A 27,487-nucleotide genomic window follows, 5' to 3' on the forward strand; every position below is an offset into this window, starting at 1 on the left:
ATTAACAAAAATATTTAACAATTGTCGATAAAACAATAAAATGCAAAAAGATTTACGTTGCAATATGATTAAATATGATTGTCAGGGTGTGACCGAAGGCAAAGGAGCACAACAAGGAGAGTCAATTTATACATTTATTACCCCTTATGGGGACACATACACTACCGTTCAAAAGTTTGGGGTCACCTAGACAATTTTGTGCTTTCCCTGAAATCTCATACTTTTATTTATCAAATGAGTTGCAAAATGAATAGAATATAGTCCAGACATTGAAATAATGTTTTTTTTATTATTATTTGAAATAATTTTCTACTTTAAACTTTGCTTTCGTCAAAGAATGCTCCCTTAGCAGCAATTACAGCATTGCAGACCTTTGGCATTCTAGCTGTTAATTTGCTGAGGTAATCTGGAGAAATTTCACCCCATGCTTCCAGAAGCCGCTCCCACAAGTTTGATTGGGTTGATGGGCACTTTTTTCGTATCATACGGTCAAGCTGCTCCCACAACAGCTCAATGGGGTTGAGATCTGGTGACTGCGCTGGCCACTCCATTACATTACTCCATTATGATAAAACACCAGCTGCCTGCTTCTTCCCTAAATAGTTTGTGCATAATTTGTAGGTGTGCTTTGGGTCATTGTCCTGTTGCAGGATGAAATTGGCTCCAATCAAGCACTGTCCACAGGGTATGGCATGGTGTTGCAAAATGGAGTGATAGCCTTCCTTATTCAAAATCCCTTTTACCTTGTACAAATCTCCCACTTTACCAGCACCAAAGCAACCCCAGACCATCACATTACCTCCACCATGTTTGACAGATGGTGTCAGGCACTCTTCCAGCATCTTTTCAGTTGTTCTGCGTCTCACAAATGTTCGTCTGTGTGATCCAAACACCTCAAACTTTGATTTGTCTGTCCATAACACTTTTTTCCAATCTTCCTCTGTCCAATGTCTCTGTTCTTTTGCCCATATTAATCTTTTTCTTTTATTAGCCAGTCTCAGATATGGCTTTTTCTTTGCCACTCTGCCCTGAAGGTCAGCATCCTGGAGTCGCCTCTTCACGGTAGACGTTGACACTGGCGTTTTGCGGATACTATTTAATGAAGCTGCCAGTTGAGGACCTGTGAGGAGTCGATTTCTCAAACTGGAGACTCTAATGTACTTGTCTTCTTGCTCAGTTGTGCAGCGGGGCCTTCCACTTCTCCTTCTACTCTGGTTAGAGCCTGTCTGTGCTCTTCTCTGAAGGGAGTAGTACACACCATTGTAGGAAATCTTCAGTTTCTTGGCAATGTCTCACATGGAATAGCCTTCATTTCTCAGAACAAGAATAGACTGTCAAGTTTTAATTGAAAGTTGTCTTTTTCTGGCCATTTTGTGAGTTTAATCGAACCAACAATTGTAATGCTCCAGATTCTCAACTAGCTTAAAGGAAGGTCAGTGTTATAGCTGTTTTCAGCTGTGCTAATCTACTTGCACAAGGGTTTTCACGGGTTTTCTAAATATCCAATAGCCTCCTTACACAGTTAGCAAACACAATGTACCATTAGAACACTGGAGTGATGGTTGTTGGAAATGGGTCTCCATACATCTATGTAGATATTGCATTAAAAACCAGACGTTTACAGCTAGAATAGTCATTTACCACATTGATAATGTATATAGTGTATTTTTGATGCATTTAATGTTAGCTAAATTGAAATTCTTTCAAAAATAAGAAAATTTCTAAGTGACCCCAAACTTTTGAACGGTAGTGTATATTCTGGCCAGACAAATAACCAAAAGCCCTCTAACACATGGCAACATGGCCACTTTTAACAGCAGGGGTGAGACCATACACAATTCACCAAATACTTTCCCCCTCAACAAAGACTTATAGCTCAATAAAGCCATTTCCCATCTCTCATCCCATGCCCAACACCCAACATAATACTTCCATGTTAGGCATAAAGACAAGAAAGTTACCTATATTTCACATAGCTCTCTGAATACCTCTGGTTTACCCCCTAGAAAGGTTCCAGATAGTCTAGCCCACATTTCCCAGAAGTCCAAGCAGGTCTATAAAGACAGGCTCAGTAAACCCGCACTCCCTCTTAAGCACCCCCACTGACCCACGCTGCAGACATGGCTCCTGGGGAACAAACACAGAAGGCAGGAAAACAGATCTGGGTAAGCTCAATAAAATGCTACCACTGTCCCTACCTATGGTCTGACTCTTCTTGCTGGTGTGCCCTCCTAGCATAGAAAAGTACATGTTTTAAAAATGCTAAACCATTGGCACAAGGTATGAACAGTGTTACACATATTATAAAGAGAGCTACAAAAGAGCTACCTACATCCTACAAATGTATGGTTTCATATTCACTGGTGTCTTTTTTTGGTGTCTTTATACCTATAAGCTCATTGAGCTACATTTAAACATTTAAAACCACATAAACTCCCCAACACTACCAACCCACACACACAACCCCTATGCTGTTACACATGTGGGCCTTAGTGGGCCATCACAATGATAGCATGGGCATGCGCAGTAGCCCGAGGTAGGACAGCTTGACAGGTAGCACAGATTTTCAGAACACAGATTTTTGTAAACAAAAAATCGCCAACGGGTTCTGCGGTTGCGTGTGTAATAAACGAAAAAAAACAAAACAAAAAAAGTGCAAACTTCCCTAGTTTAATGTCCATGGTGTGCGGACAGTGTAAACTTGAACTTAAATAATACTACAAGAAGATCAAAAAAGCTCATGATGAGCAGGAGCTGCTGTAACTGTCTGCCACTCGCGCAGTGCTGGAAACAATATAAAATACGGGTAATTCAAATTGAAGGATATTTCATAAATTTTTGTTAGTACTGAATATATCAGAAAAGTATTGCTAAAACACACAGACACATTTGTGCACCACCAGGATTGACTACAAGAAAGCCTATGATTCAGTGCACTAAATATGAATCCTGGAATGTTTGCTGCTGTATAACATAAACAGGATTATAAGACCCTTCATCAATAACTCAATGACGTTGCGAAAGACAAGAGGCCAACTTCAAACCATAAGCACAAGCAATCATCAACTGCAGATGATTTCCAAGAATTTTTTGGGGGGACGCAGTAGCCACGCACCCCGGGAGTGGCTGGCTCGGACCTGGGATGACGTCAGCGCAGTGGACACGCCCCCCGGTGACGTCAGTATGGCGGACACGCCCCCCGGTGACGTCAGCCCGATGGAGGTTCCGCCCCCCGAGGACGTCAGCCCGATGGAGGTTCCGCCCCCCGAGGACGTCAGCCCGATGGTGGTTCCGCCCCCCGAGGACGTCTCACCCACGCCGGTTCCTGTCTCCGCGACCCAGGAGGGGTCGTCCTTGCCGGCCCCTGTTCCCGCTGCCTGCCTGCCGGCTCCTGTTCCCGCTGCCTGCCTGCCGGCTCCTGTTCCCGCTGCCTGCCAGCGGACCCCGCCTGTCCCCGCTGCCCGCCAGCGGACCCCGCCTGTCCCCGCTGCACGACGGCGGGCCCCGCCTGTTGCCCTTGAGACTGTGCTGCCCCCTGTTGGGCATGGACTTTGTGTTCCCCCTGCTCCGCCCTGTGCCTCCTATGTTCCGTTGCCCGTGTTCCCCTTGCTCCCTGGTCCTGTCCCTGGTTTTGTTTTGGTCCCTGTCCCCGTGGTTGTGTCTGTCAAGGTCTGTGTTCCTGTTCCCGTGTCTGTTTCCTGTGGTGTCGTCTCTGTCCCCGTCCCCATGTCTGTTCCCCAAGTTGTCACCCACCTTGTGCCTGTGCCCGTCTCTGTTGTTCATGCTGTCTTTGCCTCCGTGTTCTCCTCTGCCCTGTCCCCTGGCCCGACTCCCGTGTCTGTCCCCAGTCCTGTCCTGTCCAGTCCTGCTCCTGTGCCTCGCCCTGGCCCTGTCCTGCCCCCCTGTGTCCCGTGTCATACCGTGTCCCGGCCCAGCTCCTGGCCAGTCTCCATGTCCCCTGTCTTTGTCCCTGCCATGCCCCAGGTCCCATGTCCTGTTCTGCCCGGTCCTGTCCCTCTGGTCTGTCCTGTGTCTTCTGTTCCTGTCCCTCGCCGTGTGCCGTAGTTCCCTGTCCTGTCCTGGTCGGTGTCCCTGTCCTGTCTGCCCTTGCGTGCCCCGGAGTGGCACGCTTTGAGGGGGGATTATGTCACGTAGGGCAACGCCCCCTCTCGTAGCTGCCACTCTGGGTTCCCTTATGTCCGTGTTCCCTGCCTGTTCATCCCGCCCAGCTCGTTTGTCTTCGTGATTCCTCGTTTGTTACCACGCCCCTGTATTATCGTTCACACCTGTCCCTCGTTTTCTGTCCCATGTATATAAACCCCTGAGTCTCCCTTGTCCTTTGTCTGGTGTTTTGATATTTTGGATGTTGGACCGTTTGATTGTATACCTGGCCGTCGTGTGTTTTTGTTTTGTGATTCATAGTCTGTTCTTGTGTTCCCCTGTCTTCGTTATGCCCGTGTTCGCCTGCTATTCGGACTGCCCTCCCGTTATGGACCCTGCCTGGCTTTCTGACGACGAGTATGGTATTCCCTTTAATAAATCTCGCTCCTCTCAGCGGTTGTGTCCGTCTCCTCGCTCCGTGGCGCAAGCCACGTTACACAGTTACACTATATAAAGTGCATTTACATCTATCAAATAAAATTTAATTCTCTCAACCTGAGACAACTGTTTGTTCACAACAGAAGTAAACTTAACAATACAACCTCTATTTTTAATTAAATAATTCAAATACCCAGTCTGGTAGACATTCAGGAACTTAAATAATGTTTATATCGCCACCTTGAAAATGCTCATTTTTCTTCGTCTTGCTCCTGACTCGCCATTTCTGTCTCCTCTCCGTTTGTGTCGTGTGCTTCGGCGCGTGTGTAAAAACACTGGCTCTGATTGGCTACCATAACGCTGCCTTAGACAATCGCTTACTGACTTGTTAAGTTAAATAGGTGTTAAACCGAGAACCGTGATCTATCGAGATCTGTTACTTCTCACTAGTCTGGGCAGCGGTCCGCTCGCATTACTGTTAGTATATCAATATATAGTAACGCACCGCTTTTAATGACCAGTAACGTCAATGGCGTTGTAACGACAGGACAAGTAATTAATTATATTATCCCGTTACTAACAAAATGACGCCGTTACCTAACGCCGTTATTTTTAACGGCGTTATTTGCAACACTGGTGGTGTTGTGATGTTGTGAAAACACACAACTCAGGCACTCAGACGAATGCGGACTGAACAGAAACTGGTTTTATTCTCAAGTGTATTCTGTACTGGAGAGGAGTTCAGAAGCTGAGGATGAGCTCGATCCAATAGTAATGTCTTGAGCTGTCAGAATCCTATAAATCCAAAACAAGCAACACACCAGGCTAAAGTACCGACAGGGAATGAACCAGAGGGAGCGTGAATAGAAGAAATAGGGTCAAACCGGTAGGTCATGCAGAGTAGTGCTTGGTATGCTGGTCATGTTAAATGAGGCAATACTTCGCAAAGGTGAGTGGAAGGTAACTGTCCTAAATATGAGTAGTTAATGACAGTCAGGTGCTGTCAATATTGTGAAGAAGAGGAAAGTGGCAGATGTCACCTGGCATTCTGTAGTCTCCTTGACGGGGCTGCGTGACAGCAGTTGGTGTATTGTGCTGGGCATCTATTTGATCATCTCCTCTCTTCTGTTTTTTTTTTTTTTTTTTGCGATCAAACTTTTATCTCCCGGCCCACATGAGTATTAAAATATATCTTTTTGTGCAACATACTCAGAGCCAATTTGAGCCAATTATACAATCTTATCTAATGGGGAAATTGTGATGATAAAATGAATGGTGAATTTTCAAATCGGGGACAGGTGTGTCTGCTTCTCATAAAGCCGGCACATTCCCATAAACTCGTACTTGATATATTGGTATGACAGTCCTTCATTTGGCTTGGTGTCAATGAAAGACACAGTACAATGTGTTCTGTGAAACTAACTTTGCAAACCATGCATTTGACAAGAAAACCTGAGATGCAGTTTTGTAGTTCTTCAAAAACATTTTCTCAGAACTGCCTTTGCTGTTATGACATGTCAGATCCTCTTATAGACAGAGTACAAACTGCACTTACAAACAATGTAAGAAATATGTCATGCAAATCACAGATTGCTGTAGTCAGAATACAAGTACATCTTAACACTTGAGGATACTAGCAACCGTGTATCTAACATTTGATGTATATTTGATGGTTTTCTGATGTATACGCATTAAACCCTAACCCCAGCTGAGGTCAGCCCAGGCCTTGGTCATTGACAAATTTTTGTCTTTCATTTTTAAAAAAAGGTTTAAATCCAGTCAGATGAAGAATGCATTGCATTCTAGAGTAATGTGAGCCTTCAAGACAAAGCCTACCACAGTATGAAGACAAAATAGAAAAAATAAAAGCTGCAGTTACTTCTAGCCTAGATTTATAAGGTGAGTGAGACCTTTACTTTGATTGATATATTACTCAGTTTTGGGGAAATATTTTACCAAACCAGAAGAAACTACGTTATGACCAGTTTCTGTCATTTTAAATTAATTTTACCATAGCATTACCCATATTAGACCTAAAACAATCAAATTTCTGGGTTTTCTCCACAGGCTGATTCCTATATCTACACATCTTGGTTACAGTGATCCATGAGTAAGTCTGGTTATCAGGGTCTGTTCTAGTAGCTCAATGGCATAGACAGGCCTGGCAGAACAAAGGTTTTGTCAGTGCTTGATAAATGCACACGCTGTAACGAATGTCCCACTGTCTCCTATGGCCACTTACCTGCCTTGATCACAGCCCTGTCAGTCCGTCACTGTAAACTTAGATGGGAGTGCCTGGGTTAAATAAGAGAACTGAAGAGCAGAGAGAGAGACAGCCAGATAGACAGAGACAGAGAGAGTGAGAGAGACAGAGAGAGATCAGCAGTGAGGTCAAAGGTGCCAGTGTTGTGAGAAGCCGTGGCCCTCATTCCATTCTGGAGTGCTATGGCTGCTTGCTGAGGCCTGAAGTTTTCCATGCTGATGTGTCTGTGGATGATGGGCACTGGCCCTGTGATTTCTCCTGAAGCCTGGATTCCTGGCCTCCCTTTGAGTTCCACAAGAGCAGAGCAGCTTCAGAGAGGTGCACCAGAGCTGACACAATGCAAGCTGCATAAGAACACCACAGCCAATCACCAGGCCTGGATCCTCCCACCTATCCCCAGCCAGCCAAGTTACTGTGGGGCCCAGTGCTTTATTGTCTGCAGTTCTCAAAAGGGACAAACCAAACAGTATGCGGCTGTAAGGAGACACCAACGGGTAGATGAAAGTTTTTGCAGTTTGGTATTGTTAGCATGTCACAGGCTTAAATTAAGATACAGAACCCTTGTGGCTAATGCATGCAAAATACAATGAAATAAATTTTTTAGCTTTCTTCACCCACTTGTTAATGGGAGGTAGCATTTCATGAAATGTACTGCAGACTGTATCGACTGCTGAGATTTTGTGCTGGGAAATGTGGAACTCGAATACAGTTGTCCTAAGGTAGTAAGGACCTGGCCCTGTCAGTCAGTTAACTTGTTATAACATATGAGGCATGTGAAGTATTCTTTAAAGTGTTATTGTCAAAAAAGGCTGCAGATTAAAATTTTGATGCTAATTTTTTCTATCCTTGAATCCTCTCTAAGGCTAATTGAAATGTATTTGTGAAGTGAATTATGCATTGAAAGTGTGTTAGTTCCCACACAATAACTACCATATCTGTATCAAATCATTAGTCTATTAAAAGCTGTTGCTCTGATGACATGAAAAGATTAGAAATCCTCAGAGAGCTTCCTTCCTGTCTATCCCCCACCCCCACCACGTATGGCCCGCAAACCATCTTGTCTGAATAAGTTGTCAGAACTGGCCATTCACACTTCCACAAAAGAAAACTCTTTTCTTCTTCATGAGAGGGGTAGCCTAGGCGCCATTGTAGCAAGTCACAAATGCAATGTACTTTTTCTGGTATTTTGCTCACCCAAGGGCAGTCTATGGGAGTGAGCAGCAGGCCCCAGGGGAGGGTGGGGCTATTGGTGATGGAGTGGTTGGTGCTGGTGGGGCTGGTACTGGTTGGGCTGGTGGTGGTGGGTCTGGAGGGGCTGGTGGTGGTGGGGTTGGTGGGGCTGATGGTGGTGGGGCTGGTGATGGTGGGGATAGTGGAGGAGGGCTACCCTCTGTTAAGCCTTAACAGATTTTTCAGCTTATTCTAACACAAGCCCAACTGTTGTGAAAGAAGGTGCAGAAAGATAAAGTTCCCCATGAAATCCTTTCACGTGCAAATAATATATGGTGCACACAGAGAAAGGGGCAGCCTCTTGCTGTCAGATAAGCGCAAATGTGAAAATTGCTGTGTGTGAAGGAGGCATTTGCTGTGATTAAGACATTTACGCACTCTGTTCTAAAGGAGCCTGGTTGGTTGCTCTAGGGGATGTGCAACTGCTGCAGAGAAGCTGGGAAGGCCTAACCATCCCCTAGATGAAAGCCCAAGAGATACATCATTTCATAATTACAGACAGCTCCTTGTTCATTTGCTGTGTGCGTTATGTAACCAAGGCAACAAGGAATCATGCATCTCTTACACAGGGTAAATATAGTTTCTCCTGTTTACGTGTGTGTGTGTGTGTGTTCTGGGGGATCTTCATAAAGAAGATCTTCTTCATAAAGAAGATCCCCCAGAAACTGCCTTGCTGGACATTCACACCACTTACGCGGAGACCACAGAGGTATCCAATTCCGTTTCTCTACAAATCATTCCACCATAAACCATCAGTCTTGTGCTGCTTTAACTGCTAACATTCTTGAACTTCCACTGTCAATTCATTCTGTAGCCAGGTTATCTATGCCGTTGTTAAAAAATATGAACCAGTCCTGGCTACCACAGAGTTTTCATAAAGGCGCATCTTTGTCTTCACTTGAGAAGCTTTCAAAAGGAACTGGGATTTTGTGCAGCACCTGGCACTCTGCCAGTGGCTCCACCCCCTGCCCCGCCCCCCTGCTCGTGTAAACGGTGACAGCTCGATATCGCCCCCACCAAGACAAATGTATACGCAGGTCAAACATGCCGGCCTCTTTATTCACATGTATTCCAAACAAGTGTCAGGGAAGGCAGAAGAGGGGAAGAGAGTGTGCAGACTCATGGCGTCTATGCCTGAATGCTTCTCACACAGGCCAGACTGTCCATTGCTGTGGTTTACATTAGCTTGTGTAGTATCTGGGGAATATACCAGGGCCCTCTCAGATGCCAGAGGCAGATGCTGAAAGAGATGCATTCCAGGAATTAGTTGACCTCTTTGGGCATTAAAGACAGCTGATGAAATGAGTCCTGGGCTGGGCTCTGCTTATGATGCAGCTCTCATGACGCCCTCATCTCGCTTGACCTGGATTCTTGCTAAGTGGTTTACAGTTGAAGCCTGATCCAATGACATGAGAAAGACAGAGAGGGTAAGAGAGAAAAAGGTTTGGACAGGAACAGCCTAGCTACATCCTACATGTTTTCCTTTTAACAGAACAATTAGCATATTCATCTTTCCATTCTTGAAACATGGCCACTCCCTTGCAAAAATGTAGCTCCCTCTTCACCACAATACAAACAGTAACTTGAGGGAAAACCAAAGAGACAGAAAGAGAGAGAGAGAGAGAGAGACAGACAGACAGACAGACAGACAGAGGTTATATTGCTTGGCTAAACCTAAGTTAGGAGACGCAAGCAAAGTATTTGTTACTTTACTAAGTAGATCTAGTTCCAATGCCAGTGCTATGCCTGATGGCCCCAAACAGTGATCTGATCACATTACTTCCAGCTCTGTTTTATCTGGTTTAAACAACACTGTGAAACGAGCAATGCTGAGATGCAGGTCTGGGATGTTTGCCCAGAGGGCAGCTGCCCACACGACTGAGCAAAGAAAAGTTCCTGGACAGGAAGAAGAGGAAAACTCCACATGTGACCCTGACATTTAACTACAGTTTTTGTGTGGTTTGGCGCACAAGGGAGTGTTTCTTTATAATACAGTAGACAAGCTATTTGCTAGAAAAATGTTCATGCTAAATGTTAAAAGGCAGTTGTTTCTGTGTATATCAAGGCTGAAATGTGCAGTCAAAAAAATCTCCACAATATCATATTGTGGATATTCTCAGTGGATTTATAACAAATAACAAATATGGATAAAATACCACTGTATTTATTAATGGAGTACTACATATCTACTTCCTCAAACCCCAACACTTGGGAAAGATAATTATGTGGAATGCTTTCCTGAAAGTGGCACACACATTACTGACATAGACATATGATTACTGTGACCATTGACTCATTACACGGTAAGCGCCACTCTGGCCCACGGAGTATGATTCTAATTAGTCCCTGCAAATACTTATATATAGGAAATGTCTTAACACACATCAAAAAGGTCTTTTAACAGTGCCGTGCATTGGTGTGGGAAGGCTTTTCGTTTCTGTTCAAATCACATGGTTTGCATGCTAGCCAAATGTCATTAGACTAGAGCTGTAAATCTGAGTGGGTAGGGCGTTCTGTATGAAGGCACTGAAAGAAGAAAGCAGAGAATGTCGTGTGTATGTTCATCACACACCCTGTCACATGTACACAGGGTTGCCAGGTCCTACAAATATATCCCGCACAAAGTCAGTGTAAAACCTGCCCTTCAGAAGCCTAAACTAGCCCAAAGCCCAAAGTTGTTGACGGGGGGTTTGTGGGGGGGTTTGTGGATAGTGTAATCTGTGGACGGGGGGGGGGGGGGGGGGGGGGACACGCCCAATTTGGCGTGAAAACCGCGAACCTGGCAACTCTGCATGTACAGTCCCTGACATAAGTTCTGTCGCTTATCCATGTTGTGGAAACAAAAGCTTATAGCCTGAATTTATATTCATCGATTGGTTTTAGAAATGACTCATATGAAAGCTGAAACCCTCTCAAATCAAAATAAATTTGCTTTACTGCAGAAATATTGATCATTTAGTGAACACAGAAAGGTCAGATTTTGGCAAGACAAAAGTTTTGTCACCTTGCCATATAATGCACCCAATCCTAGTTTACAGCCTCACCTGTGCTCACTAATTGATTGGTTAATTAGTGGGTGTGTATAAAAAGAACTCCAGTACCCCAGACCTTCACTTGCACTGCAACTTGACCTCTGACAACATGCCAAAAATTCATCCTGCGACCAAAGCCTTGATTATCAAGATACTGAAGACCAAATCCACTGCAGAGGTGGCTGGCACCTTTAATGTGTCTCAGCATCAAGTACAAAGAATAAAAAAAAGATTTGAAGAGACTGGAGATGTTTTTGACAAGCCCAGGTCTGGCAGACCCCACAAGACAACTGCTCGGGAGGAACGTTTGTTGGTTAGAAAATCCAAAGCCAGTCCCTCTTCCACTGCAGCAGAGCTCCACCAGGCCTGGTCACCTCAAGTCCCTCTGTCAACTAGAACAGTTTGTAGGATTCTGTCTCAAAATGGCCTCCATGGTCGAATCAGTGCCCAGAAGCCAGCACTAAACAAAAGGCTAAACGGATGGATGCTGGAAAAGTGGCAGAAGGTGGATTTCTCAGATGAATCTTCAGTTGAATTACACCACACCGCAAATACTGCAGGAGACCTACTGGAGCCCGTATGGATCCAAGATTCACCCAGAAAACAGTCAAGTTTGGTGGTGGAAAGATCAAGGTCTGGGGTTACATTCAGTATGAAGGTATGCAAAACATTTGCAAGGTGGAAGGCAATATCAATAGCCCAAAATATCAAGAAGTATTAGCTACATCTTACATTCCCAATCATAAAAGGGGTCAAATTTTGCAGCAGGATGGTGCTCCATCTCATACATCCATCTCTACATCAAAGTTCCTCAAGGTGAAGATTATCAAGGTGCTACAGGACTGGCCAGTCCAGTCACCAGACATGAACATTATTGAGTATGTTTGGGGTAGGATGAAAGAGGAAGCTTGGAAGAAAACAAAGAATTTTGATTAACTCTGGGAGGCATGTAAGACTGCATTCTTTGTTATTCCTGATGACTTCATCAATAAATTGTATGAATCATTGTCGAACCACATGGATGCAGGCCTTCAAGCTTGTGGAAGTCACACAAAATATTAAATATGGCTCTAATAGCACCACAACATCATTCACCAGTGTTATGAAGCATATATTTGTATATGAAGTGAATTATTTGTTTGATTTTCACCTTACTTTCTGAGGGCGACAAAACTCCCATCCCCTTACTGACACCACCTCAACTCCCCACCATGCCTCCCCAAAGGCCAGCACACTGTGGACGTAGGGAGGGAGGTACTGATATCTGTAACAATCCCCCCCCACCTCCACCCCACACACCCTACCGCTCCTACACATTGTAGGCTCTTCCCTCTCTATTTTCCAGTGCTGAACAATGAAATCTGTTTTATGAGCCATTGGATGGTTCCTTTGTCCTGGGAGGAAGGCATTCATCATTCATTTTAATTGAATATTGGACAAGGCAAGGGCTGATGCTAGACAGATCAATCTGAGTGCTGAGAGGATGTCTCTTCTCCAAGCTAAGGTCATAGACTGAGCTTCCGCAGTTGGTCTCGCCTTATAAAGGTCAAACACAGATTCGTAAACTACTAATACTGAAGACGCTCTCGATGAAGCGGAGCATACTTTTTTCGTTCATAATATAACAACACATTTCTGTGAAATTCCACTTCCAGGGTTCAGCAATTTAAGGCTGTCATGTTGTGCCTAAGAGGAGATAGCTAAAGACACATCAGGCTGGAATGCATAAACTGGAAAGGCAACGCCACACTTACAAATGAGCACTGTTCAGAGAAAAGAAGGAATTGCCGAGAGAGGGGACGTCACGGGGGCAGGCCGAGGCTTCTGGAACATGCAAAATACGTCTCCTCTTGTATTTTGTGTACTTTAGGGAATGCATGAATGTGGGTCAGATGGCTGACACATGTAAAGTGCCATGCAAAAACATGAAAAATGTCATGAGCAGCCAAGCAACTCACAAAGTGTAGGAGCTACATTTTTGCAAAGGAGTGGCTATGTGGCCATGTATCAACAGCCATCCCACGACCACAGTAAACACAGGTACTACAGGATTTAGTAGGGGGCATGTTAGTATTCAAAAGCTCTTTTATCCAATATCATTTAAAGTGCTATCTTTCTTTGTATATTGTCTTGTCTGTTTTACAGCTCTTTAGTGGATTTTACCAATATTTTTTGTTAATTATGTAGATTTTTTTCAGCATCAGAGTATTTATTTTCATTTTAAGCAATCTAAATAGGTATAAACATATCGTGCCATTGAGTGATCAGTGTCCAATCAATCAATCAATTAAATTTTATTTATATAGTGCTTTTTACAACAGTTGTTGTCACAAAGCAGCTTTACAAGTCCCGAGTCCTAGCCCCCAGTGAGCAAGCCAAGGGCGACAGTGGCAAGGAAAAACTCCCTAGTTTTTTTTTTTTTTGCATGAGGAAGAAACCTTGAGAGGAACCAAGACTCAGGGGGGGAACCCATCCTCCTCTGGCCAACACCGGTCACCATGTCAACAACAACAATTTAGACAGAAAGAAATAAAGAAAAGGAAAAGATGTAAGGGATAATGTCCATCTTGGTGTAGGCATATCCGGTTAGACAGGAGGTGGCCGGCCCAGGATGGATCGCTTGTCTCTCCTCATCTCATTGTTCCTTGAGCAGGCGGGCAGCCATGTGGAGAAAATAAAACAGGGAAAATTAACTCTGTATGAGGACATATACAGGACAGATGAAATCATAAACATTTCTGGAGTGTGGCAGCAACTCCGGCATTAAGTTAACTTATTACAGCCTAGCTAAAAAAGGCAGAACCAGAAGGTAACATAGGCTTGGGGGCATTCTGAGACAATGGCATCCATCCACTGCACTGTCAACAAACTTGAGTGACCACAAGCAGTGACAGGATGACAGCACCAGCCCCCCAGTCTACCATAAAACCCTTCGTCTATGAACCCCTGGATCTGTACCTTTATCTAAGGGGGGATATTAATTATCAAACGCTAAACTAAATAAGCGAGTGTTCAACCTAGACTTAAAGATTGTGACTGTGTCAGAGTCCCGGACGCATTTTGGAAGGTTGTTCCAAAGCTGGGGGGCCTTACAAGAAAAGGCCGTTTCTTCCCCCTGCTGTTACCTTATTAATTTTTGGAACTAATAAAAGACCAGCACCCTGTGATCTTAGTGGATGTGGGGGTTCATAATAGGAAATAAGTTCCTAGAGGTATTCAGGAGCAAGCCCGTGCAGTGCTTTATAAGTTAATAAAAGAATTTTAAAATCAATATGGAATTTAACTGGGAGCCAATGCAGGGCTGATAGGACTGGTCTGATATGCTGAAATTTTCTAGTTCTGGTCAGAACTCTGGCTGTGGCATTTTGAACTATTTGAAAATCATGACAGTAGTGTCCATGTCACAGTGGCCCAATAGTTGCTGAGTAAAAGCAGTGGAATCATTTGGTGAGGGGCAGATGGCATTACCAGGAGGTTTCAGGTTCAGATGGGAACAATGCTTACAGTGCATTCAAGGCACAATGTACAGGTGACCGTGGCTACAGGTATTGGGGGTTGGGGTTTGTGGCCAGGATGTGACACAAAGAACTTATTATGAAGCAAAGACACCAATGACAAAAAAGGGACAATTTGGACGAAATGCTTAAAACACTTATTCAGAAATAATTTTACAGACAGGTCTAGATTATTATGGGATTTTCAGATGCTAAAATTGCACTTCATTTTTACACACAATATTTGAAAGTCTTTAATATATCTGCGCATAAATGTCATTTTAGTTTCTGATGTGAAAAGGTTTAAAGCTTAGCTGAGTATGCATTCAGCTCTGATTCAACACACTAGTTTCCTGACTTCCAGCTCGGAGGAAATGGAACCCAGGGCACCCCTGGTGGACTCTGACGTTGGTCTCTGAGCACCAGGTCAGGGGAACTGAGAAGTGTGGCGGAGGAAAAAAGAGGAACCAGGACAACTGAGAGAAATGCATAGGTTTTTAGAAGGTATTGTGTAATGATTTGTGTACTTTCCATAATTCATGAATTAAACAGGAAGTACAGGAAGTAGAAAAAAGCAACCAGTATAATTTGTGGCTTATGCCCTCATACTGCTCATTGTGACCAACCCCTGAGTATTAGTCAACCCGTGATTATTAATCAAGCCACTTGACTTGCTTCAAAGAACTAATAATCACTGTAATCACCCATAATTATCAAAGTAATCAGTAAGCTTTAGAAATGTTTCTACCATTGTTCTGTGTTTATACATGAATATAAATATGATTAAAGATTATATTTTAAAAGTTAAGTTTTTAAATTTAGTGCACTTATCAACTGATCTTCCTGCCTCATCAGTAATTATCCAGTAATACCACCATTATTTCTTTTTCATTATTAAACTCTTTTTCTTATATAATCTAATATATACACAGCAAATTTGGAAGTGTTAATTCAACTCCTAGGGTGTTAAATTCAACACTTTCAAAGTGTCTATATTGGTCCACACGGGATTGAGTTAAAATAACACTTTTGAAAGTGTTAACTGTGATAGTGTTAAAACAACACTCTCAATAGTTGAAATTTAACACAGATCAGTGTTGAATTTATCTAACACTAGAGTGTAGTGTCAAATGTTAACACCATCTACGGTGTTAATTCAACAACGATTAAGGTTCAAAATATAATAACTCGATGGAAAGTGTTAAATATAGCTCAACATAGAAAACTGAAATTTTAAATACTTCTAGTAGTCAATAATCCCCAAATTCACTTCCAGGAACAAGAACACTTGAAAGAAAACCACACAAGTTGCACTTTGAATTCACCTGTATATCAAACAAGCACACCACCTAAAACAGCACTGGCTTTGCAATAGCTACAACAGAAGTCACGACATCAGCTCCAGACTCCATGAAACTGCTTGTTTCTCAACCAGGGTGCCGCTGTAACGTATTGAACAGGCAGAGAGGGATCCAAATGCGGAAGAACACCGCTTTTATTGAAATGAGACGCTGGTACAAACACAGGCAGGTGAATCACGAGTACTAGGATCAGTAGTAACAGCGTGTTCTTGGCGTGGTCAGGACGGTCCAGGGTCATACCGGGGAAGCAGAAGTCAGGAGGTACATAGGGATTAGGCAGGAGACAAGGTCGGGGACGTAAGCGAGGGACAGGACACAGGAGAGCAGACAGGATAAAGAAAGGCTTGGTACGCGGCATGAGTCGGCAATACTTCGCAACTGAGATGTGCTGGTGAAGTGCTTAAGTAAGGCTGAAGGGGGCGTGGTAATGAGGGGCAGGTGAGGTTGATAAAGAAAGATCAGGTGGCATTCCTGACAGCCGCGGCACCCTGGGGTGCCGTCTGTCTTCCTCAGGGGTGCCGTCAAAATATTCTGATGTGAAAAAAAACTATAGTGTTAAAACTTGAAGTTTTTATACGCTTTAAAACGCTTTAAAACATAAAAAAATTTGGTGGGCGTGTGCTACGTAGTATACGTAGGAATTCTGGGAGAAACTCTGTCAGGTGTTGATTTTAAACTCAACACCATACAGAGTTTCACAAATTTAACTCCCCGGAATAACACCAACTCTTTTGGGAAAAAACACTAATATCGTTGATCTAGAGTAAACAAGTGTTGAATTAACACTGTATTTTTAACAGGCAACAACAACACTGGAAATTTAACACTTCTGAATTTGCTGTGTAATCTAATATAATCATATTTCATTAATGCATGGTCTTTTTCCATAATTTCTTCTAAAAAATACAGTCTCTGAAAAAAAAACTAAAATAGTGACCTAATTGATTTTGGCTAATGAACCAGAACATTATTATTGTACAGTATGAAAGGAAATGTATAATGACTCCAGACACTAATAAGCTTGAAGCTCAGGTATAGAATACTCTCACTCATCTTCCTACACACACTATACCCATTAGGTTCAGACACAGCAGATGACTGCTCTTCCAGACACACAGGTTTTGTCTCATTACCCTATGTGTGTGTTCCCACCTTCGACTGGAAGAGCAGGAGAATGACACGCATGCCTCCGGGTGTCCGTTGTCACCCTCCCTACACACCCCCCCCCACCAAGCACACCCACGGATATCGTTCCACTCCATATTGACAGGGTTAAGAGAAGAGATTCCAAGAGTGCCCGTGAAACTTGCCTTTGGGGGTTGGACTGCCCGGCCTGGAGCAACACCACTTTCATGGTTCTTCTCAGAACCAGATTAATCTGCTGGGTCTGGTGGAGGGTGTCAGTCATATAGCGCTTATCTTAATTCCTCTGAACTGAGGAGTGCTCATGCCTCATGAGACTGTGGTCTTCAAATGCTTGAAATAACGACTCCTCACTATGCCTGATGGGAAGCATAGCGGCGACGTTTGGCAATGCAGTAGGAACCGAAGAACACACTGAAAAAGTAGCACTGTAAATCAGCACTCTGAAAACAGAAAATAATAAGACCGCCCTGCTGTCTGCTGCCTTGATAAAGATAAAAAAGGCTAAATTGCTTTGGTACTAAATTGTCTTGTTGTATATCAGTTTGATTCTAAATGGAAAATATGAGAGAATGCCTTCAGTGAGGTTATACTCATTGTCACCAATATATTTATGTTCTCTCCTTTGTCAAAATAACAAGCCATAGCCCAAGATATAGTGAAGGACTTGTGTTAAAGGATCTGTGACTATTTCACCATCCAAAATTTCTCCAGATCTCTCCAGAATCCCTGGGCCCTGCCTGAAGTCTCTCTTCTTCAGCTCATCCTACAGGATTGAAAATTAGGGCTTTGGTCACTGGAGTGGGAGGTCTATAGCAAAGGGCTGATTCTGTGGCCAGTGAATCATCTTTGTGAGGATTCTGAGGTATCGTCGTCTGTGGAGCTTGCTATGGACTTTTGCGCTAATTCTACCTGTCATCCAGAATGTGGTCTCTATGTGGGTGTATGACCGCCTGATCCTGTTAGAAATCGGCGAAACAGTCAAAAATTCATCTCATTATGCCAGTGGTTCCCAAACTTTTTCTGCCGTGCCCCCCTTTAGTAGATGAGAATATTTTTGTGCCCCCCCCTACACCCCCCCCCCATATTGACTAGGGATGCACCGATTCACGTTTTTCACTTCTGATACCGATTCAGATATCTGAGGCTTCGTATCGGCCGATACTGATCCGATACCCAGTGGCGGACTTAGCAATTTGGGGGCTCAAGGCGAAATTAGGTAGGGGGCCCATCAACATTAATATGCGAAAAATAAGTCAGCTAATCAGGGGGCCCCTACAGTGGGCTGCAGTGGGAGGGGCCCAAGGCAGTTGCCTAGCCATGCCTCTATGCAAAGACCGCCTCTGCCGATACCGATCTGATAGAGTAAAACTGTGCTGAATCGACTTAAAGCATTTTTTTTAAAACACAGACATACTGAATTACAAGTTTATTGAAAACTCTGCACCAGTATAGCACACTTAAACACACATAAAACATGTAAAAACAACACAACTTGCATTTGTTCAGTCAGTGCAATTATGAATATAACATTGAATGTAAAATAAATAATACCAAAGAACCTGAAACTTACAAAAACAATAGGTTCACAACTTTGGTCAAACGTGAAAAAATAAACTGCAAGAAACCTTTTAAATGGTTCAAGAATTCTAAATATAATTTAAAATAAATAAGGAGATGAAATAAGAGAAACAGCAATACATATGCGGCTAGTTTGCAAGCGCAGACATCACGCAGAGCACAAAGCATGTAACGGCCAGAAATATGTGTACTGTCTCTTTAAGGGAGCGAGTTGAGCGCGCGTATGGAATATTGTTTTTTTAGCTTTCTGTCGTAGACCGAGTCAGACCACTGCTCTTTATTTTATTTCTGTAAGTAACGCATTAAATGAGCTTTGGACAACTCACCAGTTCATGTATGAACAGTGAAGTATTGCTGGAGCCCAGGTTTATTTTGGTCAACCAGCAAATCAACGGAATAAGTGGAATACCACCAGCGCGAGTATTAGGTTGAACTAACTCCGAAAAGCAAGCAATACAAGCATAGAATTAGACTGAATAGATCTGTTTTTATGGATCGGTCACATTGTCCCCGATACCCGATCTAGAATTTTTTCAGATATTAATATCGGAATCGGTGCATCCCTAATATTGACACATGTGCACGTTTTACTTTCAAGCTCCGCGCCCCCCCTGCAATAGCTCCGCGCCCCACCTAGGGGGCGCGCCCCCCACTTTGGGAACCACTGCATTATGCGTACAATGGACATTACAATGGTCTGTACCGGTTTACCTATGGCGTCCTGCTTGCGCTCTGCCTCGCTGCAAGAGGCGCAAGAAACGCGGAAAGAGAGGAGGAATTCATGTCAAACTCAAAGCTTACCTGGCTTCTGTCCGTCTGGATGATTGTGGCTGTTTGCCAAACGGTTTACCCCCAGAATGTGGAAATTATGACCTGCATTGTTCTCTGGAGTATAGCTATCGATGGCTCCGGCCGGTTTTCCCTAATGCCGAGTCTCCGCTTCCGTGTCGCCAGTTGGCGAGAGCCCAGAGCCGGGGCTGTGTACTAGGAAATCTCCGCCCGCTCAGTCGTGCTCCAAAGCAGATTGTTAGAAGCGTGAAGATCCGCACAGCTCTTCTGAATGCCAGATCGCTCACGAATAAGACTTTTATCTTGAACGATCTGATTTCCTCTCAGAATCTGGATTTCCTATTTCTTACAGAGACCTGGCAAAAACCAGGGGATAATAGCGCTTTCTCTGAGCTACTCCCACCTGGGTATTCCTTTCAGAGTACGCAGCGTGAGTCCAGCCATGGAGGTGGTCTGGCCTCTGTCTTCAAACAGAGTTTTAACTGCCGTCTACTTCCATCTAAATGCTACAACAGCTTTGAGTTACAACTACTCCTGGTACAATTTACATGTCCTGTACTGTGCGTGGTGGTATATCGACCACCAAAATTTAATAAAGAATTTATCATGGAGTTCTCTGATCTGCTGGCTGATCTAATGCCCAGATATGATAGTCTGCTGATCTGTGGAGACTTTAACATCCATGTCTGTTGTCCATCTAATCAATTGGTTGATGAGTTCCGGAACCTTTTATCATCTTTTAACTTGACTCAGTCTGTAAATATGCCCACTCATCAAAACGGGCATACCTTGGACCTCGTTATTTCATATGGATTTTGTGACGGGTAGGGTGAGCGAAAATAAATGGAAGCGATCACGCCAAGTCTCAGGGAAATAGGATGGTTTAATATGTAAAGTGCGCAAACCAAAACCCGTGAACTGATCCGAATTAAGGATATAATAACCAGCGGTCAACTGGTACAAAGACAAGACATATATAGACGAACAAACGACCCTCAGGTGAGACGGATCGCGGGCTCCGCCCACCTGAGGGACGAACACAACACCACACCCACAGGACAAGCTGCTGCTGTAGACGGGGGCGACCAGTAGGGGGCCGCCGTACCGTGACAGATTTCCAGTATCCATCATAGAAATATGTGACATTTGTATATCAGATCATCTTCCCATCATATTTGAGTTTACTGTTCCTGCTCCTAAAAACAATTGTCTCACTCCAGCCTCATACCGTCGAACTATCACCTCCACCACGCCCGCAGATTTTGCTGATGCTTTCATGGACACAAATTTCTACATACGTCAAGAACTCTCTCCTCCTTCTCCGTGCCCAGAGACATTTATTTCCTCTTTTCATTCCACTTGTTCTGACATTTTGGACACTATTGCTCCACTTAGGTTTGTCACAATCAAATCTAAGCCAGATCCCTGGTTGAATGATTCAACCCGTGCCCTTAGACGTAGCTGTAGACAAGCCGAGCGAAGGTGGAATAAGGACAAGCTACAAGTTTCACTGGGAATTCTGAGAACCAGTCTTGATGACTATCAAAAAGCTGTTAAAGAGGCAAAATGTCAATACCTGTCAAATGTCATCTCAACTAGCTGTAATCATCCCAATCTGTTACAAATCCATCTACCAATGTTTTGAGAAGGGTATCAGAGGCTACCTGTAACGAATTTTTAGAATTCTTCATAGATAAAGTGGCCTCTGTTAGACAGAGCATTCGGACTGTAGCGGAAGGTTTTGATATGTTTCCCTCTATTGTCAGCTCTACAAGGTTTGATATGTTTGAGCCAGTATCTCTATCCCGGCTGTCTGAGGTGGATCAAGGACTGCAACCTACCAGTTGTCCACTGGATATTATTCCTTCTAGGGTGTTTAAACAGGTCTTTAGCACAGTGGGACCAAGCCTCCTTCCATTCATTAACAGTTGTCTCAGTTCAGGATCTGTTCCAACTGTGTTCAAGCATGCTGTGGTCAAGCCTCTTCTGAAAAAACCAACAGTGCTGTCAAATTTCAGACCAGTGTCCCATCTAATGTTTCTGTCAAAGGTTTTGGAAAGAGTGGTACTCCAACAGTTGCAGCCATTTTTGGAGAATAATTAAATTTTTGAGAAAATTCAGTCTGGTTTCAGATCACGTCACAGCACGGAATCCGCACTTCTGAAAGTTCAAAATGATATTCCCCTATCTCTTGATGCAAAAAACCTGTGCTGTTAGTAATGTTGGACCTTACTGCAGCGTTTGATACCGTGGACCACTCAATCCTCCTGGCACGTCTGGCTCATCATGTGGGCCTCCAAGGATCTGTACTACAGTGGTTCAGATCATATATCACTGATAGAACTTTTTCTGTAATGATTAATGATTTCTCCTCCTCGTCAGCCTCTCTGACCTCTGGTGTCCCACAGGGGTCCATCCTGGGCCCAGTTCTGTTTAGTTTGTATTTGCTCCCATTAGGATCATTAATTCAGAAGCACAATATTTCATTCCATTTGTATGCAGATGACTTACAAATCTATTTACCCACTTTGCCGAACTCTATAGTTGCCATGGAGTCTGTCCAAAGGTGTATGAGCGACATCAGACTCTGGCTGTCTCAGAATTTCCTCTGAGAGCAAGACTGAGTGTATTCTGTTTGGCACAACACACCTGCTTGATGCAGTCACACCTAGTCTGGGTGCTTTACATCCCCACTGCAGTGAAGTGGTTACAAATCTGGGGGTAAAGTTGGACTCAAGTACATTGGACTAGGTCAAGCATCGCTCCACCGCCTGCAACTGGTTCAGAATGCAGCTGCCCGGTTTCTTACTAACACTCGCAAGCATGATCATATTACTCCTGTTCTTTACGCTCTTCACTGGCTCCCAGTAAAATTTAGAATTCAGTTTAAAATCCTGCTGTTTTCTGTGCAGTCCATAGACTTGCACCTCCCTACATTTGTGACATTTTAAAGTTACATCAGCCTGGCAGAGATCTTCATTCAGGTGGACAATACCTACTGGAGGTTCCACGGTCTAGGTGTAAGCAGTGGGGTGATCGGTCTTTCGCGGTAGCAGGTCCTAAATTGTGGAATGCCTTGCCTACTGTTCTACGTTCCATCACTGATCTGCCAATATTTAAAGCCAAACTTAAAACACACCTATTTAGGATGGCCTTCAACATCTAATTATTTGCAAGTTGTATCATTACCAACTGCACACAGATGTTATCTTTAAGATCATACAAATTGGTTATTGACTTCTATTGTGTACAGTGCTTTGGTCAACTCAGGTTGTGTAAGGCGCTATATAAATAATTGATGATTGATTGATTGATGATATAAACACTATATACAGATGGGATATGCCAATGTCAATGCTGTAGACCAGATATACAGATAGATATAAGTTGCTATAAACATGATATAAAGAAGGGATATAAGTTACTATAAACATGATATACAGGTAGGGTAATTTACAGGATAGTGTGTAATTCGGTGTATTTGTGCAAATATAGAGAGTATGTAGGGATCAAGAATACGAATTGTGTATCCTAACGAACGTAAAGTGTCCTCTTTGTCTGAGGCGGCGATTCTTGCTGACGAGTACATTTTAACGCATAAAGTTGTGTTTAAAGAGTCCAAATCAGAGGTACCTATGACACATGAACGACAACCTAAACCCACAGAACCTGCTCGTTTATTTGATGAGTTTTTTTACTGTTGTAAACCCGGTCATTTGATTGCACATTGCCCTGTGTTGAAGCGCAAAAATGAATGAAGAAACCTGAATACTGCTCAAAACCAGTGCGCTGCTCTGGTAAGTTCTGTAGTGCCTGGTAAGCCAGACCCAAGTTACCAGCCATTTATTACCTGAGGTACTATTTCGGTTGAAGGTAGCGAACACACTCCGTATCCAATTACGATCTTGCGTGATACAGGTGCTATGCAATCTTTTGTTTTAGCCGGTGAAATGCCCTTCTCGGATCAAACATTTTGCGGTTCATACGTGTTTTGTTGGGGTATCGCAATGAGATATATCAAGGTTCCTTTGCACCGCATTTCATTGTCGTCGAGTTTAGCTACTGGTACCTATCAAGTCGGAGTTTGTCCTGCGTTACCAATTGAAGGGGTTATGTTTATTATGGGAAATGACATTGTGGGAGGTAAAGTGCTTCCAGTTTTGGAGGTCATCGATAACCCTGTGAGTGAAAACCCTGAGTTGGATGATCACTCGGTGTTTCCAGCTTGCGTGGTGATACGCTCAAGTTCGAAAGTTGGGAGACGTCATTGATTTGTCCGATACTTTCTTAGTCAGCGAGTGTTCGTTACATCCTGCCAAGTCAGCTTCACCAATACTTCACCCAAAGCATAATGTGAATGAGGAGGTAGATATTGCTAGTGTGATTGTGAGTTGTGATCAGCTTGTTGAATTCCAGAAAGCAGATGCTGGACTAGAGAAATACTTCTTGGATGCAAGTAGCGTGGAGTGTCTTGCTGACAAACAAATTGCATTTTTTTTGGATCATAATGTGCTAGGGGTGGGCAATATGGGAAAAAATAGTATCACGATTTTTTTCATAAAATCACGATTTTGATTTTTTATCACGATCTTCCATAAAAAAAAAAAACAAAAAAAAACTGGGGCTACAAAGCTTTCTTTTTAAGCAGATTTAAATGAATGATATTGCAATTGTCCATGTGCAAACATTATAAACAAAAAATTAGTGCTGTCAATTCCAGGTGCCGCGATTAAAAAAAGGATTTTGCTCAAGCTTGCTAGATTTTCTAATTAGCAATCCAGGTAAAATTAGTGGAATCAACACAATCCAGGAAGCCTGAGCAAAATCCTGGTGAGGACTTTTAATCGCGGCACAGAAACAGGCAGGGTTGCCAGGTCCTACAAAAATATCCAAAGTCAGTGTAAAACCCGCCCTTCAGCAGCCTAAACTAGCCCAAAGCCCAAAGTAGTTGACGGGGGGAGGAGTGTTTAAAATGGAGACAAATTAAGTATTATATCGCGATCGATTCTTTGTGTTGACTTGTAACACCCGTGGTGGCCCAACTCAAAAGTAGCCCAAAGAACCGCACCCCGCGACCCCAAAATTTTTACCCACAGCTGGATTTTCTTTTTTTTTTTTTTGGCCCACCTCCACCCCCCCCATCTTTGGAGGACAACTTTGTTTTTATGTACAGATTTAAATGGCAATTATAACAATTCTGTATAATATATAGTATAGTGATAACAATATATAGTGATAACAATATGCAAAGTGATAATTATTGGGGTTAGGTGGACCAAGAAAAGAGGGGGAGAGAAATAATAAAAAGGGAAAAGACAAAGAGGTAGGAGAAGAAAGAAGAAGAAAAAGAAAAGAAGAAAAAAAAAAAAATAATAATAATAATAATAATAATAATAATAATAATAATAAAATAAAACACGCAACCAGCTCAAATGACCACTGCAAAGAAGTACAGAAAGTAAACCAAATACATATAGTACAGATGAGTGCGATGTATGGGTGTGTGTGAGTCAGTGGTGGACGAAGTACAGCAATTATGTACTTGAGTAAAAGTACAGTTACATTGCATTGAATATTACTCAAGTAAAAGTAAAAGTATTCACCTCAATTTTTTACTTGAGTAAAAGTACAAAAGTATCTGCCTTCAAAAATACTTAAGTATTAAAAGTAAAAGTAAACACTTTTTTTCTTAGCGTCACATCAAAACCCCTAGGCCTACTCGATCAACAAGTGAACAATGAAACAGTGCCTTACATTTGCCTAGCAAACACAAAATACTCAAAACTATATTATATTTAAGTAAGACCAAGTGCTTTTGAAGCAACAACGCAAAAAGCATTCATTCAAGTTTCATTATTTTATTTTTCATTCATTTCGGTTGTCAAAAAACTAATAAAAAATAACAAACACCATCACAACTGATGAAAATCAATAAAAACACAACTGATAAATCATTCACTATAAACATTACATTTGATGAAGCATTACCTAAGTTTTGAAGAGGCGATACAGTATATGAAGAGGTTATACGTTGTCCACTACATGGCGGGACAGGGAAGCTTAGCAACTAGAACTGTGTGCAGCCCAACCAACAGAACTCATAATATTAAACTTGGCCAAATAATTAATAATAATTATTATACCAGTTAGTTCTGACCCTACAATGCGATTGGCTGAGAGGCGATCACTGTAACCGAAGCTCTCCATGTATTACTCCGCCACATACAGGTAACCTAGCAACGCAGCAGCGTTTACAGGCCAAACAGCGCAACTATAAACAAGCAGCAACATTATCAAAATGAATTACAGGGAGTTCGTTAAATCTATTGGCTTCGAAAGCATTTGTTTCGATCTGAAACTGGAGGATGAAGCTATAAATGACCAGCCTGATTCTTCCAATGAGCCAAGGTTTGTCACGCTTACAAACAATGATTTGGATGAGCTGGAAATGCAGAGAAACGAAGTTAATACCGTAAAACAAACGTCCTTAATGTATTTACATCCTGGTTAAAGAGCAACGACATTGCAGTCGATTTTAGTATTAACCAAAATGAAATGAATCAGCTTTTACGACGTTTTATGGATCCGTCAGAAACGTGAAGGGAGAGTTATATAGCATCAGCAGCGTCGTTGGTTTAAGAGCTGGACTGAACAGATACCTGAACGAACCTCCAATCAGCCGTGGATGGTCAATAATTGTTGTACTTTATTTTTAATAAATACAATTTCATCAACAGTTGTTTTTGTGTATATTTACCTCTATAATATTTATTGGGTAAGGCTGTTCCAGTGTTGTGTAAGTTTAGCAGCGAGCCATTGAATGGAACTATTTTAACTGGCGGAGTGTTTTTAACCAAACAGGTCGTATTTTCTCGTCCTCTTTAACTCAAAATCTTTCAATAAACAGCGATAATTGAACTGTGGTATAATCGCAATAATACACTCGAGGTTCGTGCTATAACGTGTAATATTGGCACTGCTGTGCTGATCTACGACCGCAGCACAGCAGTGCCAATATTACCCGTTATAGCACGAACCTCGAGTGTATTATTGCGTAAATAATTAATATAATAATAATAATTTTTATAATTTTGCTTCGCTTCGCTCATATTTGTTTGCCTTTGCCTCCCTCATAGGAATGAATTGCGAAGTTCGCTTCGTTTGGCCAAATTCGCGTGTATGTGTCCCCGGCTTTAACGTTTGATGTGGGAGTCTCCTGTGTTAAACTGGCGCTTAGCATCTCCACAGATTGCAATTTGGGTACTAGCACATTGCTTTGGATAAAAGCATCTGTTAAAAGTTGTGTATTTCAATGTGATTAACCAGGGTATATAAACCACCCTGTTGCTAGTACTCATCTAATGGCGAACTTACCTCGATGTGTTTTTTCAAGTTTGACGGCGAGTTCATAAATGATGACAGCGATGTGTTCTTCGGAATGCAGAGGAGACACTTGAAGGAATACGAATCATTTTTCTTTTCGAGGAATTTAAACTATTGGGCTAAATAAAAAGCCAGGGGTGTTGGGGAAAGCCATCTGTTGCAGCCATGTCAGATCCTCAGCCAATTAGCGTACAAATCTTAAACTCTTACTGAGCGCTGATTGGTTATAGTCTTTTATTAAGCGTTGATTTAAAATAGAAAAGGAACGAGATGTTTCTGTAAATGTAACGAAGTGAAAAGTAAAAAGTTTCGCTTTGAAATGTAGTGAAGTAAAAGTATAAAGTCTTACCAAATAAAAGTACTTGAGTAAAGTACAGATACATGGAAATGTTACTTAAGTACAGTAACGAATTACATTTACTTCGTTACTGTCCACCACTGGTGTGAGTGTGTGTTTATGTGCAACCTAGAAGTGCAACATAGGATAGATGTATGGAATGTACTTACCAGCAAGGGTGGGTAGCTGCGACAACATTCCCCCAGAGGCCAGAGGCGGGCGGAGAGAGACCCGGGAACCCCACCCGCCCACGGCCCCCCACGGAGCGGTGGAGTACCAGAGCCGCACTTCCCAGAAACCCTCACCCGCCCGCCCCCGCAGGCGGGAGAGAGAGA

The 27,487-nt window shown here is 42.8% G+C and overlaps 1 long non-coding RNA gene across 1 annotated transcript in view; it reads right to left on the reverse strand.

Annotated features, from left to right (window-relative positions):
• Positions 1 to 27,063, reverse strand: part of LOC143518216 (uncharacterized) — a 113,545-nt gene extending 86,482 nt beyond the window's left edge. Inside the window, exon 1 of the long non-coding RNA XR_013132090.1 lies at positions 26,807 to 27,063. This is a non-coding gene — a long non-coding RNA (uncharacterized LOC143518216). The remainder of the gene's footprint in view (positions 1 to 26,806) is intronic.
• Between the last annotated feature and the right edge of the window lie 424 nt (positions 27,064 to 27,487).

The sequence above is a fragment of the Brachyhypopomus gauderio genome, chromosome 7 (assembly GCF_052324685.1).
Source record: "Brachyhypopomus gauderio isolate BG-103 chromosome 7, BGAUD_0.2, whole genome shotgun sequence".
Taxonomy (NCBI): Eukaryota; Metazoa; Chordata; class Actinopteri; order Gymnotiformes; family Hypopomidae; genus Brachyhypopomus; species Brachyhypopomus gauderio.